We start from the raw sequence: 14,586 nt of genomic DNA, 5'->3' as shown, positions 1-14,586 counted from the left end.
CGCCGGGTGAGTCTCTCCCATTGGGGAGGCATCCCGGATGGGGCGGTAGCCCCGGAACGCAGGGAACTTTGTGAAGTAGAGTTGTTCGGCGAGACGCCCCTCCCCCTGCTGGAGCAGTAAACGGCGGACAGCGGGGAACTTTGCACAGGAGGCTGCGGAGCACAGCGCTTGTTTTCAGAGCAATCTGCTGGGGCTCTGGCGGCTGCCAGAGGAAGAGCAGGGTGGCGAGCTATTTGGACTCAGCAACCTCCTGAACAACAGGGGGGGGCTGTCCTGAGGAGGTGGAGGTGCACAGTGAGTTGTTTGATCTCCAAGTGCCCACAAAGAACACCGGGTGGCTGCCTGGGGGAAGAGACGAGCGGCAGGTCACTGGGGCTTGGAGCATATGTACGAGGCTCCAAGTGACTGCTCAGAGGAGGGGTCGCATAACCAGGCGATTAGGTGCAAAGCACGGTCTGGTCCAGGGACCTAGGCACCCTTTGTTGAAAGAGCTACACAGAGACAAGCTGAGGGGCGGAGGGAAGGTTCCAGGACTGTGGGCAGCTTCTCTGAGACGGGACAAACTAAGGAGACTTGTCTGCGAACCATAGGCTCCCAGGTCCAGGAGGTAGGTCCGGGCCCCTGGGAGCGTTGCCTGGGAAGGCTGCCCTGCCCAGGTGGTAGTTGTGGATTGAGGGGAACCTCTAGGAGGGGAACTGACCAGCGAGACCTCCCCATCAGGTGAGTCTTCCCCGCCGGGTGAGGTTTTCCCACAAGGACGGTAAAAACAGAGACATAGGCCCAAACAGGCCTTGCCTCAGCCCGCAATCTAGTTCCCCTTTGGATGACCATTGGTCAACAAGTGGAGGCACCTCTGCCCACTATCAAGGAATATACACCACCTGAAGACCACCACCCCTAGAGAGGCAGCTACCAAGGGGAACACTGCAGTATCAATTTCCTCCAAGACTGCAGGCTACTGAAGGATAAGAGGGGATACACTAGCAATCTTCAGGGACATTATAAGTCAATAGAGGAAATCTGCAATATCTTAAGGACCCACTGATTCCTGAACAATATGAGAAAACAAGGGAAGAAAATGCCCCAAACAAATCTAGATGTTACATCAATAAAATCTAACGATAGCATGGCAGAAGAAATGACAGAAAGGGAGATCAGAATGTACATAATTAACATGATCAGGGAAGCAAATGATGAAATGAAAGAGCAAATGCAGGCATTGAATGAACGCACCAATCGACAGTTAAAAGAGCAAATACAGGAAGCAAAAGACAATTTCAATAAAGAGTTAGAGATATTGAAAAAAAACCAAACAGAAATCCTTGAAATGAAGGAAACAATAAACCAAATTAAGAACTCCATAGAAAGCACAACCAATAGGATAGAACACCTGGAAGACAGAACCTCAGATATTGAAGACAAAATATTTAACCTTGAAAACAAAGTTGAACAAACAGAGAAGATGGTAAGAAATCATGAACAGAATCTCCAAGAACTATGGGACATCATGAAAAGGCCAAATTTGAGAATTATTGGGATTGAGGAAGGCTTAGAGAAACAAACCAAAGGAATGAACAATCTATTCAATGAAATAATATCAGAAAATTTCCCAAATCTGAAGAATGAAATGGAAAATCAAGTTCAAGAGGCTTATAGGACTCCAAATACACAAAATTACAACAGACCCACACCAAGGAACATTATAATGAAAATACCGAACATACAAAATAAAGACAGAATTTTAAAGGATGTGAGAGAAAAGAACCAAATTACATTCAGGGGGAAACCAATACGGATATCAGCAGATTTTTCAATCCAGACCCTAAAAGCTAGAAGGGCCTGGAACAACATTTTTCAAGCTCTGAAAGAAAATGGATGCCAACCAAGAATCTTATACCCAGCAAAACTTACCTTCAAATTTGATGATGAAAGAAAATCATTCCACGATAAACAAAAGCTAAAAGAATTTACAAAAAGAAAGCCAGCATTACAGAACATTCTCAGCAAAATATTCCATGAGGAAGAGAGAAAACACAAAGAAGCAAATCAGCAAAGGGAGGAATTATCCTAAAGGAACTGTCAAATAAAGGAGGAACCAAGTTGTTTCAAATAAATAAATAAATAAATAAAATTTTAAAAATGAACCAAAAGACCGGGAATACAAATCATATCTCAATAATAACCCTGAATATTAATGGCCTGAATTCATCAATCAAAAGACATAGACTGGCAGATTGGATTAAAAAGAAAGTTCCAACAATATGTTGCCTGCAAGAGACTCACCTCATAGAAAGAGATACCCATAGACTAAAGGTGAAAGGATGGGGAAAAACATACCATGCACGTGGACTCAGCAAAAAAGCTGGAGTATCCATCCTCATTTCAGATAATGTGGACTTCAAGCCAAAGTTAGTCAGAAGGGATAAAGAAGGACATTTCATACTGCTTAAGGGAACCATAAATCAGCAAGATATAACAATCATAAACATCTATGCCCCAAACAGTGGCTCACCCATGTATGTCAAACAAATCCTTCTCAATTTTAGAAACCAAATAGACCATAACACAATAATACTAGGTGATTTTAACACGCCTCTCTCACCACTGGACAGATCTTCCAAACAAAAATTGAACAAAGAAACCATAGATCTCAATAACACAATCAATAATTTAGACTTAACAGACATTTATAGAACATACCATCCAACCAAGAGCAAATACACTTTCTTCTCAGCAGCACATGGATCCTTCTCTAAAATAGACCATATATTATGCCACAAAGCTAATGTTAGCAAATACAAGAAGATAGAGACACTACCTTGTATTCTATCAGATCATAATGGATTGAAGTTAGAAATAAATGAAAGGGTAAAAAACAGAAACTACTCCAACACCTGGAGATTAAACAATATGCTATTATATGATGAATGGATAACAGAAGATATTAGGAAGGAAATTTAAAAATTCTTAGAGGTAAATGAGAACAAAGAAACATCATATCAAAATCTCTGGGACACTATGAAAGCAGTACTTAGAGGAAAATTTATTTCATGGAGCGCATTTAATAAAAGAAGTAAAACTCAACAAATAAACGACCTAACACTACAGCTCAAAGCCCTAGAAAAAGAAGAACAGATCAAGACCAAAAGTAGTAGAAGACAGGAAATAGTTAAACTCAGAGCTGAAATCAACGAAATTGAAACAAAAGAAACAATACAAAAAATTGACAAAATAAATAGTTGGACTAGAAAAAATAGGGATAAAGAAAATGTGGTATATATATACAATGGAATATTACTCTGCCATAAAGAATGATAAAATTATGGCATTTGCAGGCAAATGGATAAAACTGGAGAATATCATGCTAAGTGAGATAAGCCAATCTCAATAAACCAAAGGAAGAATGATATCGCTAATAAGTGGATGAGGACACATAATGGGGGGTGGGAAGAGTTAGTGTTAGGGTTAGAGTTAGGTTTAGGCAGGGGGACAAGAATGGAGGAAGGAAGGACTGTATAGAGGGAAAAGAGGAGGGGGGAGGTGTGGGGGGCAAGGGGAAAAATAACAAAATGAATCAAACAGCATTACTCTATGTAAATTTATGATTACACAAATGGTATGCCTTTACGCCATGTACAAACAGAGAAACAACATGTATCCCATTTGTTTACAATAAAATTAAAAAAAAAGATCAACGTGTGAACAAAAAAAAAAAAGATGGAAAGATCTCCCATGTTCCTGGATAGGCAGAATTAATATTGTCAAAATGGTCATACTACCAAAAGTGCTATACAGATTCAATGCAATTCCAATTAAAATCCCAATGATGTACCTTACAGAAATAGAACAAGCAATCATGAAATTTATCTGGAAGAATAAAAAACCCAGAATAGCTAAAGCAATCCTTGGCAGAAAGAGTGAAGCAGGGGGTATCGCAATACCAGAACTTCAACTGTACTACAAAGCAATAGTAACAAAAACAGCATGGTATTGGTACCAAAATAGACAGGTAGATCAATGATACAGAATAGAGGACACGGACACAAACCCAAATAAATACAATTTTCTCATACTAGACAAAGGGGCCAAAAATATGCAATGGAGAAAAGATAGCCTCTTCAACAAATGGTGCTGGGAAAATTGGAAATCCATATGCAACAGAATGGAACTAAACCCATATCTCTCACCGTGCACGAAACTAAACTCAAAATGGATTAAGGACCTCGGAATCAGACCAGAGACCCTGCATCTTATAGAAGAAAAAGTAGGTCCAGATCTTTAACATGTCGGCTTAGGACCAGACTTCCTCAACAGGACTCCCATAGCACAAGAAATAAAAGCAAGAATCAACAACTGGGATAGATTCAAACTAAAAAGCTTTCTCTCAGCAAAAGAAACTATCAGCAATGCGAAGAAAGAGCCTACAGAGTGGGAGAAAATCTTTGCCAATCATACTTCAGATAGAGCACTAATCTCCAGAATCTATAAAGAACTCAAAAAACTCTACACCAAGACTACAAATAACCCAATCGACAAATGGTCTAAGGAAATGAACAGACACTGCACAGAAGAAGACCTACAAAGAATCAACAAACATATGGAAAAATGTTCAACATCTCTAGTATTAAGAGAAATGCAAATCAAAACCACCCTAATATTCCATCTCACCCCAATTAGAATGGTGATTATCAAGAATACAAGCAACAACAGGTGTTGGCGAGGATGTGGGGAAAAAGGTACACTCATACATTGCTGGTGGGGTTGCAAATTAGTGCAGCCCCTCTGGAAGGCAGTATGGAGATTCCTTAGAAAACTTCAATGGAACTACCATTTGACCCAGCTATCCCACTCCTTGGCCTATACCCAAAGGACTTACAATAAGCATACTACAGAGATACAGCCACATCAATGTTCATAGCTGCTCAATTCACCATAGCCAGATTGTGGAACCAACCTAGATGCCCTTCAGTTGATGAATGGATAAAGAAACTGTGGCATATTTATACAATGGAATATTACTCCGCAATGAAGAATGATAAAATTATGGCATTTGCAGGCAAATGGACGAAATTGGAGAATATCATGCTAAGTGAGATAAGCCAATCTCAAAAAAACAAAGGAAGAATGATCTCGCTGATAAGTGGATGATGATACATAATGGGGCGTGGGAGGGGTTAGTTTTAGGGTTAGAGTGAGGGTTAGGGAGGGGGGCAAGAATGGAGGAAGGAAGGACTGTATAGAGGGAAAAGAGTGGTGGGAGGGGTGGTGGGAAGGGAAAAAATAACAGAATGAATCAACCAACATTACCCTATGTAAACTTATGATTACATAAATGGTATGCCTTTACTCTATGTACAAACAGAGAAAGAACATGTATCCCATTTGTTTACAATTTAAAAAAAGAGCAACAATAAAACTTACAGTTTAATAGAACCTGTAGAAGTCAAAGTGCTGGGGGAAAATAAAACAAAATACCAAAAACAACAAATAAAATCTAGAACTTGATATCTAGAAAAAATCTCTAAAAAAATGAAAGCTGGGCTGGGGAGATAGCTCAGCTGGTAGAGTGCTTGCCTCGTAAGCACAAGGCCCTGAGTTCAATCCTCAGTACCACAAAAAAAAAATTGTTTAAAAAAAAATGAAAGCTATGCCGGGCTGCAGATATAGCTCAGTTGGTAGAGTGCCTGCCTTGCATGTACAAGGCCCTGGGTTCAATCCCAAGCACGGCAAAAAAAAAAAAAAAAGGAAAGCTAGTCCCCGGGATTGTAGCTCAGTGATAGAGCACTTGCCTTGCACATGTGAGGCACTGAGTTTAATCCCTAGCACCACATACAATTAAACAACCAAAATAAAGGTATTATGTCCATCTACAACTAAAATATATTTTAAAAATAATGAAGGCTAGCTTGGTGCAGTGGTGCATGATTATTATCCCAGTGGAGGCTGAGACAGGAGGATCACAAGTTCAAGGCCAGCCTGGGCAATTCAGCAAGACCCTGTCTAAAAATAAAAAAAAAGAAAAGTGCTGGGGATGTAGCCCATTGGTAAAGTGCCCCTGGATTCAATCTCCAGTACCAAAAATAAAAAGTAAAAATGAAGGCTAATACACCATGCAAACATCAAATTGATTTTTGTCAAAGTACAATAGCAACTCTACAAATAAAAGACAGACTTTTCAAAAAATTATGTGGGAATGAGTGGACAGGAATAGGCAAAAAAAAAATCCTTGAATTAAAACTCATACCATATAAAAATTAACTCTACATGACATCATGCAGTATCTGACTCTCTGTGCCTGGCTTCTTTCTATTAACACAATGATTTCTAGTAATATCTATGTGTAACAAATGACAAAATTTCATTTTGAAAGACTTAATAGCATTTCATTGTGTATATTTACCACATTTTCTTTATCTACTGATGGACACTTAAGTTGATTCCATTTCTAAGCTGTTGTGAATAATGCTACAATGAACTTGGGAATGCAGATGTCTCTTCAACATACTGATATTTTTAGTAAATTTAACCTCATAGAAGTAGAGTAGTCGTTACCAGAGGCTGGGATGTTTGGATGGTTGGGGATAGATAGGGGAATGTTGGTCAAAGGACACAAAATTTCAGTTAAATAGTAGGAATAATTTTGAGAGATCTATTGTACAACATGGTGTCAATAGTTAATAATATATTATATTCTTTAAAACTGTTAAGGAAGTGGATGTTAAGTGTTCTCATCACAAAAACATTATGTGAGGTAATGCATATGTTAACTGGCTAGATTTATTCACTCCACGATGCATACACACCTCAAAACATTCAGCTTACCTAATAAATACATACAATTTTATCTCTGAAATTTTGGGGGCAGAGGTGGGGATTCAATCCAGTGTCTTCTGTGTGCTAGACAAACGTTCTACCACTGAGCTATACTCCTGGCATATGAATTATGTAAAAAGTTAAATAGAAGAAAAATGTTAAAAATCTAACATTAAAAGAAGAATAAGAGCAAAAAACCTAACTCAAAATCAATCATAGGTAAGTGTAAAATTATAAAACTTTCAGAAAAAAACATATCAGAAAATCTTTGGAATCTGCAACTTGGCAAAGAGTTCTAAGATGACTCCAAAATCATAACACTATAAACAAACTGATAAACTGGATGGCATCAAAATTCAAAGCCTTTACTCTGTGAAAGATATTGTGGATTAGATAAAAAGACAAGCTAAAGACTGGGAAAAATATTTGCAAATCACATAGCTAACTAAGGACATATATCTAGATTTTAGTGGCAAAATTCAACAGTTAAACAGACATTCAATTCAATTAGAAAATGGGCAAAAGACAGAAAAAGACATTTCACCCAAGAGGGTATATAGATGGCAAATATCCACATGAAAAGTTGTTCAACATCATCATTTGTATTCAATTGCTAGAGTTGCCACAAATAGACATTTTCTCACGGTTCTGGAGGCTTGAAGGCCAAGATCAAGGTATCCATATTGTTGGTGTCATTCTGAGGCTTTTCTCCTTGGCTTGGAGATGGCTTCCTTCTCATCACCTCTCCATAGGGTGGCCCCTCTGCACATATACCTCTGATATCTTTCTCTTCATGTAAGGACATCATATCAGATTAAAACTCCAACTTAATGATGTCATTTTAAAATTAATCACCCTTTTAAAGTTTCCATGTCCAAATAACTGAAGGGCTGTGTGTTCAAACTTCAATGTATGAATTTGAGGGGGCACAACTCATCACATAACAACTAATAAGAACATCAAAACATGTTCAACATCATTAAACATCAGGGAAATGCAAATTTAAAGCACAATGAGATTATCACTTCACATCTGTTAGAATGGCTGTGATCATAAAGACTGAAAATAACAAGTATTAGTATTAGATGAAGAAAAGGGAACCCTTGTACTCCATTGATGAGAATGTAAAAGTAGCATAACCATTATGGAAAAGAGTATGGACAAAAATATAACTGCCATGTGATACAGCAAAGGAATCAAATGTCAAAGACACATGTGTACTCCTATTTTCAATGCTGCACACATTATTCCACAGCCAAGACATGTAAGCAATGTAAGTGTCCATCAGTGGATGAATGGATAATGAAAATGTGGTTTATATACACAATGGGATGCTACTCAGCCTTTTAAAAAGAAGGAAATTCTATCATTTGGGACATCATGGATGAATGTAGAGGACATTACACTAAGTAAAATGAGCCAGGCACAGAAAGACAAATACTGCATGATCTCATTTATATGTAAAATCTAAAAAGTCACTCAAAAAACAAGTGGAGAGTAGAACGTTTTATTATTTTTCTTCAGGATTTGTTAGGTTATAGAACAGGAAGGTCACAAGGAGGAGTGCATGGGTTACCAGGGGCTAAGGGGTGGAGTGAAAATGAGGAAAAAGGAGATGTGAGTCAAAGAATAAAAGGTCTCAGAGGAAGAGTGTTTTAATGATCTATTGAGCAGCATGATGGCCATAAGTGATAATAATGTATAATACGTTTGAAAATTGCTAGAAGAGTACATTTAAATGTTCTCGTCACAAAAATAAGTACTTAAGGGGATCTATACCAATTATCACAATTTAATCATTCCACAATGTATGCATATGAAAAGATCACTTTGTATTCTCAAAATGCATAAAATTATTGTCAATTAAATATAAAATTACGTTTTAAAAGTTTTCTATTGTTTTCAGATAGAGTGCCCTTGGGTTCTATCCACAGTAGTACATGTTCTATCCACAGCTACATCCCTCCAGCCCTGTTTTAATTTTTTTTGAGACAGGATCTGGCTAAGTTGCTGAGGCTAGCCTCAAATTTGCGATCCTCCTACCTCAGCCTCCAGAGTCACTGGTATTACAGGCATGGACCATCATGCTAGATTCTATTGAAAATTGTTAAAGGGATGTGAAAGTATGGAGAAGATTGAAGGGAGAAGGAAAAGAAAATTTCTGGATGCCAATTTTAGTCTGGCTGCATTTTTCTTTGCTTCTTTACAAATCAGTGATTAGACCAAGCCAGTATTTAGATTTTAATCACTTTCAATGTGTTCATTCAGGTCTTGGCTTAAGAGGAACAATTACCTTGGGCCTCTGAGAATTTCTAAATAGGAAGAAAAGATTCATAGCTAACTTCAATTTTTAATTGTAATTAAGTGAGGACATTCCTCCAGGAGTGGTAAGCAAGAAAATGAACAAGTGTCAGTAGTTAGGGTGTTATGCTTAGCATAGTATTAATCAGTAACTAGGGAATAGGTAGTAGTAACTCTACTAGGTTCCAAAAATAACAGGACATGAATTCCCTGGGGTGAGGAGGAACAAGGTATTTCTTATGTCCTATATAGATTAGTCCCTCCTTCTCTCTTTTTCCTTATTCCTTTTGAAAACAGGAGAAAAATAAACTACTTTTCATAAAATATCATTAACAAAGTAAATTAATTAGAGACAAAATTTGAAATGCATATAGAAAAATGAAAAAAAAAGTCTTTGTTCATTGGAATTTCAGGGGACCATGGGAAAAAGTAAATAGGGCTAGTGGGCTCCACACAATAGAAGTTACCTAGAGTGAAGTGTACTGTTTCTTAAAGGGATTCATATGGCAGGGAGAGTCATATGTGGAGAGTGTGGACTTTGGGAAGAACAAGAACTTGAGGGAATCAGCTTCAAGATAAAGAGAGGAAGAAGGCTGGGGAACAATGAGATGGCAATTCTCCTTGGTCTGTGTGCTCCTTGATGTGACCTTCCTCTTCTACAACCTCACAAATCTTGAGAGTAAATACATAAATCATCATATGCTCAGTGAGGTGGTGTTTTTGAACATGTTCTTATTAGAGGTCTCATAAAGCCTTTGGATGCAGAGAAAGATTCAGAGAAACACAAGAAAACAGGGTAAGAACCACAGAAAGAACTCTGAGCTTCCTGTGATCCTGGAATTGAGGCTAAAGGCAAATATACTAAGTCTTCACTGAAGGATGAATATTGGAGTTTGGTTTTCAACTCCATGCCACACTCACCCTAGTACCACTCTGCACTGTGAAAATGCACACACACACACACACACACACACACACACACACACAATTTCTCAAACTCCTTATGATTTAGATCAAACCAATCAGATATACTTGCATGAGATTTGGAAGGTAAAATATGGCTTTTGCTTCACTTTTGCTGCCTATGCCTACAAATACCGTGCTTAAGCTGATGGATTATTCTCCAGAAGATTGAGAAGAGATTCCTGGGTCCAGTTTTTAACTATATGGAGTCAAGAGGTAAGGCAAGCATCACCCATTTTGCTGGTATAGGTTATATACAATATGTGGCATGATTCTGGAGCTGGCAACAGTAGTAATGACTTTGTGATTTTGACAATAGTAACATGGTTCTGGATCCAGAAATTTCCTGATTGTGTGAAAAGACAGCTCCTTTGGAGAAACTAGTTTTGTCTTTCTTTTGAAAAAAATTTTTTTAGTTGTAGATGGACACAATACCTTTGTTTTATTTCTTTATTTTTATGTGGTGCTAAGGATCAAAACCAGAGTCTCACACGTGCTAGGCAAGCACTCTACCACTGAGTTACACCCCCAGCTCCTTGTAAGTCATGCTTGAAGGTTCATTTTGACACCTATTTCTTCAAATCTCCTAGGTGATTCTGTAAACCACTGAATATACTACAGTAAATTGCTCCCTCCTTAAACTAGCTAGAGTAGCTTCTGTTCTCTGAGGCTAAAACCTAACCAATAAAGCATGTTGTACTAAGAGCGACTGCAGGGAATAGAATTCCAAGAAAATGGGAAAATGTGATTGACTAGATAACCTGGCTGAGTTGGAGAGCAGTGATAATTCTGTTAGTATTGGATGAGATGCTGGCAATCCATGGCACACATTGGTAAACCCATCAAATTATCACCAATGCACATTTATAATGAAGTGTCTACTGAAGGCATGAACCAAGTAACTTCTACTATAGATTTATTTTGACATTAATGATGGACCCAAAAACTGTGAAGTGGACTAACTCCTAAGTAAGCTCTGTAGTTTAAAGAAAAAGACAATATCAGGATTCAAATTACCAGCTGAAGAAAGAGTACTAAGTTTCTATTCTTTTCCTTCTTCCTCTTAGGGGAAAGGGTCTCACTATGTTGCCCAGACTGGCCCCAAATTCCCAGGCTCAAATGATTCTCATGCCACAGCCTCCCAGATATTTGGGACTACAGGCATTTTGTCCAGCTATTCTTTTTTTTTTATTGTAAACAAAAGGGATACATGTTGTTTCTCTGTTTGTACATGGAGTCAAGGCATACCATTTGTGTAATCATAAATTTACATAGGGTAATGTTGTTTGATTCATTGTTATTTTTTTCCTTCACCCCACCCCTCCCACCCCTCTTTTCCCTCTATACAGTCCTTCCTTCCTCCATTCTTGCCACCCTCCTTAACCCTAACCCTAAACCTAACCCTAACCCTAATGCTAACCCCTTCCACCCCCCATTATATGTCCTCATCCGCTTATTAGCGAGATCATTCGTCCTTTAGTTTTTTGAGATTGGCTTATCTCACTTAGCATGCTATTCTCCAATTTCATCCATTTGCCTGCAAATGCCATAATTTTATTATTCTTTATAACTGAGTAATATACCATTGTATATATATATGCCACAGTTTCTTTATCCATTCATCAACTGAAGGACATCTAGGTTGGTTCCACAATCTGGCTATGGTGAATGAAGCAGCAATGAACATTGATGTGGCTGTATCTCTGTAGTATGCTGATTTTAAGTCCTTTGGGTATAGGCCAAGGAGTGGGATAGCTGGGTCAAATGGTGGTTCCATTCCAAGCTTTCTGAGGAATCTCCACACTGCTTTCCAGAGTGGCTGCACTAATTTGCAGCCCCACCAGCAATGTATGAGTGTACCTTTTTCCCCCGATCCTCGCCAACACCTATTGTTGCTTGTGTTCTTGATAATCGCCATTCTAATTGGGGTGAGATGGAATCTTAGGGTGGTTTTGATTTGCATTTCTCTTATTACTAGAGATGTTGAACATTTTTTCATATATCTGTTGATTGCTTGTACATCTTCTTCTGTGAAGTGTCTGTTCATTTCCTTAGCCCATTTGTTGATTGGATTATTTGTATTCTTGGGTAGTTTTTTGAGTTCTTTATAGATTCTGGAAATTAGCGCTCTATCTGAAGTATGAGTGGCACAGATATTCTCCCACTCTGTAGGCTCTCTCTTCACATTATTGATAGTTTCCTTTGCTGAGAAAAGCTTTTTAGTTTGAATCTATCCCAGTTGTTGATTCTTGCTTTTATTTCTTGAACTATGGGAGCCCTGTTAAGGAAGTCTGATCCTAAGCCAACAAGGTGAAGATTTGGACCTACGTTTTCTTCTATAAGATGCAGGGTCTCTGGTCTGATTCCGAGGTCCTTGATCCATTTTGAGTTGAGTTTTGTTCAGGGTGAGAGACAGGGGTTTAATTTCATTCTGTTGCATATGGTTTTCCAGGTTTCCCAGCACCATTTGTTGAAGAGGCTATCTTTTCTCCATTGCATATTTTTGGCCCCTTTGTCTAGTATGAGAAAATTGTATTTATTTGGGTTTCTGTCCATGTCCTCTATTCTGTACCATTGATCTACCTGTCTATTTTGGTACCAATACCATGCTGTTTCTGTTACTATTGCTTTGTAGTAGAGTTGAAGTTCTGGTATTGGGATACACCCTGCTTCGCTCTTTCTACTGAGGATTGCTTTAGCTATTCTGGGTTTCTTATTCTTCCAGATGAATTTCATGACTACTTGCTCTATTTCTGTAAGGTACATCATTGGGATTTTAATTGGAATTGCATTGAATCTGTATAGCACTTTAGGTAGTATGGCCATTTTGACAATATTAATTCTGCCTATCAAAGAACATGGGAGATCTTTCCATCTTCTAAGGTTTTCTTTAATTTCTTTCTTTAGTATTCTGTAGTTCTCATTGTAGAGGTCTTTCACCTCTTTTGTGAGATTGATTCCCAAGTATTTTACTTTTTTTGAGGCTATTGTGAATGGTAGTTTTCCTAACTTCTCTTTCTGAAGATTCATCACTTATGTATAAAAATGCATTGAATTTATGAGCATTGATCTTGTAACCTGCTACTTTACTGAATTCACTTATGAGTTCTAAAAGTTTTCTCGTGGAATTTCCAGGTTCCTCTAAATATATAATCATGTCATCGGTGAACAGGGATAGTTTGAGTTCTTCTTTTCCAATTCATATCCCTTTAATTTCTTTGGTTTGTCTAATTTCTCTGGGTAGAGTTTCAAGGATAATGTTGAATAGAAGTGGTGAAAGGGGGCATCCCTGCCTTGTTTCAGGTTTTACGGGGAACGCTTTCAGTTTTTCACCATTTAGAATGATATTGGCCATGGGCTTAGCATAGATGGCCTTTACAATGTTAAGGAATGTTCCCACTACCCCAATTTTTTCTAGTGTTTTGAGCATGAAGGGATGCTGTATTTTATCAAATGCTTTTTCTCCATCTATCAAAATAATCATGTGATTCTTAACTTTAAGTCTTTTGGTAAGGTGAATGACATTTATTGATTTCCGGATGTTGAACCAACCTTGCATCCCTGGGATAAAACCCACTTGATCATGGTGCACTATCTTTTTAATATATTTTTGGATGTGATTTGCTAAAATTTTGTTGAGAATTTTTGCGTCAATGTTCATTAAGGATATTGGTCTGAAATTTTCTTTCCTCGATGTGTCTCTGTGTGGTTTAGGTATCAGGGTGATATTGGCTTCATAGAATGAGTTTGTGAGGGTTCCCTCCTCTTCTATTTCATGGAATACTTTGAGGAGTATTGGAATGAGCTCTTCTTTAAAGGTTTTGTAGAACTCGACTGAGAACCCATCTGGTCCCGGACTTTTCTTTGTTGGTAGGCTTTTGATGACCTCTTCTACTTCATTGCTTGAAATTGATTTATTTAAGTTGTGTATATCCTCCTCATTCAGTTTAGGTAATTCATATGTCTCTAGAAACTTGTTGATGTCTTCGAAATTTTCTGTTTTGTTGGAATATAGATTTTCAAAATAGCTTCTAATTATGTTTTGTATTTCACTCATGTCTGTTGTGATATTTCCTTGTTCATTCCAAATTTTAATAATTTGAGTTTTCTCCCTCCTTCTCTGTTAGTGTGGCTAAGGGTTTATCAATTTTGTTTATTTTTTCAAAGAACCAACTATTTATTTTGTTAATTTTTCCGATTGTTTCTTTTGTTTCAATTTCGTTGATTTTGGCTCTGATTTTAACTATTTCCTGTCTTCTACTACTTTTGGTGTTGGTCTGCTCTTCTTTTTTTAGGGTTTTCAGCTGTAGTGTTAAGTTGTTTACTTGTTGATTTCTACTTCTTTTGTTGAATGCGCCCCATGAAATAAATCTTCCTCTAAGTACTATTTTCATAGTGTCCCAGAGATTTTGATATGATGTGTCTTTGTTCTTGTTTACTTCTAAGAATTTTTTTATTTCCCTCCTGATGTCTTCTGTTATCCATTCATCATATAATAGTGTATTATTT

This window comes from Sciurus carolinensis, chromosome X (genome assembly GCF_902686445.1).
Source record: "Sciurus carolinensis chromosome X, mSciCar1.2, whole genome shotgun sequence".
Classification (NCBI taxonomy): domain Eukaryota; kingdom Metazoa; phylum Chordata; class Mammalia; order Rodentia; family Sciuridae; genus Sciurus; species Sciurus carolinensis.
Note: the sequence above shows the minus strand (reverse complement) of the source record.